The sequence below is a fragment of the Syngnathus leptorhynchus genome, unplaced genomic scaffold (assembly GCF_054491065.1).
Source record: "Syngnathus leptorhynchus isolate UIUO unplaced genomic scaffold, UIUO_Slep HiC_scaffold_88, whole genome shotgun sequence".
Taxonomy (NCBI): domain Eukaryota; kingdom Metazoa; phylum Chordata; class Actinopteri; order Syngnathiformes; family Syngnathidae; genus Syngnathus; species Syngnathus leptorhynchus.
Genome location: NW_028232055.1, coordinates 167,501 through 170,000, shown reverse-complemented (window position 1 = coordinate 170,000; position 2,500 = coordinate 167,501). Strand labels below are relative to the sequence as shown.

The window sequence follows — 2,500 nt, the reverse complement described above, 5'->3', positions numbered from 1 at the left end:
CAACAGCCGGGACGGCGCCCCAGTGTCGACGAACGACACACCGTCCCGGACCAACACCCATGGCGGCCCTCCAACCAGCCAGGCAGGCTTTTACACCGCACCCATACTCCAGGGGCCATACTACCCATCGACCAAGGAAGTTTTTCCAGGTGCACCATCCTGAAATCGGGAACAAAGACAGACAACCAAGGCCCCGCACGCTGACGCGCGCATGCTAGGCGATGGCCCCCAACCGCAGACGAGCCGGAGTAACCATCGCTTCGCGTCACCTGCCCCCTTCCCTTTCGCCAGCGTTTTCCCGGTCGCCACCACCCCAGCCTGCCCAGAGAACCACCCCCAGGAAAGGACCAAGTCCTCCCCCCACGTGGCTCATCCAGAACAGACCAGAGACAACAGGTGGCGCAGCGATTCGGCCGTCGCTCCGGGAGACGTGGCGCAAGCGTTCAAATGTACGGACGAGAGAATCCATATTGAGATTGGCGAGGTCATAGAGACAAGTCCCTCTCTGCTACTCAATCCCACTGCCGAGAGCTCCACGGCGGTGCAGCCGCGGCCCTCCCCAACGAGCAGCCTACACGGATGACAAAGCACCCTCCCATGTCCAGCACGCCCAGCTTCCCTACACACACAGGCCATGATCAAAGGAAGCCGAGTCGAAAGCCCTCGCACGGCCAGTAAGCGACCACCGGCAACCAATCAGCCCACCTCTCAGCAAGCCTCTCAGCTGAACCGGCTATCCAGCCCTGCACCCCTTGAGAACCCTGGGATCGACTCCACGTGCCTTCCATGTGGCAGACAGCCTCATCAGTTGCTTCCCGGCCGAAACCCAGCCTGAGGGGCCAGACCCCCAGTCCTGCCTGGGCTCGACCACGAGCATTGCGTTCAAAACTAGCCAAGTTGACTGAAGCAGGAGACTCGGTCAGTACAGGCTCTGACCTGCTTCCCTGACTAGCGCAGCAGCCGCCAGATGTCTCACTCATCCAACCAACTGCCTGCCGTGCCGTCACACAGGGACCTCCATACCCACCTCACTCGTTTCGTTGACCGACACGCATCGGAGCAACCCTACTCGTCAGTGATACGTCGGCGACTCACACTCGCACGAACATACCACAGGCATCTCTGTCAAAATGCCCACCCAGAAACAAGCTGTGGCACCATCATGACCCCGTCACCCATACTCTCATAACCAGGACGACGGATGCCACCAGTGCCACTGAGGCGTTGTCAGGAGCTTCGCCAGCCTGGGTCCACCCGCTCCATCGGCCAGACTGACTGTGACTCCGACTCTGTGCAGCTGTGACACGGACTTCCGAACCAAGGAGTTTTCGCAACCATGGTCTGTAGACATGACTACAGCCGTTTGAGGACCCTCAGCCAAACCTCGAAAGTTGGTCCCCATGGCCTTCGAGGCGGTTGATCACACTCCGTACACGCACCCAACCTCAAGCACGCGACGATGAGGACGCTCGAGCAGTCACGACCCCCCATCAAGCCGTGCCTCCGCGGTTCTTGATAACCCAGGTCCGCAATCCTGGGCAGCTCGGCTCAACCAGAGCTCAGTCACCGTTCCCTGTAAGACTACTACTAAGAATCAAACCCGGGCAGCAGCCGGCACGACCTAGCAAGGCCCGCCCCAACCAAAGCCAAGTCCACAGTCTGACCCACTAGGGAGAGGCCCCCATCAGAGATGCCGAGCTCACTCCCCGTAACGCCATCCAGCGACCGGCACGCATCACGGCTGCCCAGGCTTCACAGTATTACGCTTTCGCTAGGATTTGAGAAATCACATTCGGCAGAAGGCGCCACAACCAGCCTTTGTTTATTATCACTATGTGCAACGGCATCAGTACCGTCTCGGTTCGTCTCAGTCTCGCCACCATTCAGTCACACCAGGCGTACCAGCAGGGCGCCGAGCAAGCGCGCAAGTCAGCCTACAAGGTGCTAGAGGGCGACCCGCAGTGGGTAGGAACCGTCCACCAGTGTCGGCAGGCCGAGGCCGATGGGGGCCCTACCAAGGCAGGTCATGATTGCCAGTCGGTCAGATAGGAAATGGGTTACTCGGAGCCCGCCGGGATCAGACGGGCATCCGGGGAGAGGGAGCTACATGAGTACCGTCGCCGGATTCAGACGGCGGCCCCAGGATTCTCGTAGTGTTCGGTATCGCCCCTCCTCCTAAATCAAAGGTAGTCAACTACTGCAGAATCCGAGCCACTACTGCTGCCCCAGTAGCGCTCAGGGAGACAAGTCCCACCTTTCGGGTCCAGAAGGTTGCCTAAGACGTGCAGCCCCTCCTGAAGTCTGCACGCCAGCCAATCGAGAAGCAACCGTCCGAGTTGGCCAATCCTTGTCCCAACGGGTCGGGGGAAGCTGGGCATCTGCCCCCCCTAGGCTGACTGCGTTTGCCGTCCATGCCAGGCATGGCCGTTACCAGCGGGCACCACGTGGAGGTGCAGTCTTACATGACGCGATTGACAACCAGAGAAGCAGCCCACCTCCG

At 60.2% G+C, this 2,500-nt stretch overlaps 1 pseudogene; it reads right to left on the bottom strand.

The window, feature by feature from the left end:
- The window catches only part of LOC147038093 (28S ribosomal RNA), an 8,080-nt pseudogene that overhangs the window by 2,432 nt on the left and 3,148 nt on the right, over positions 1 to 2,500 (bottom strand).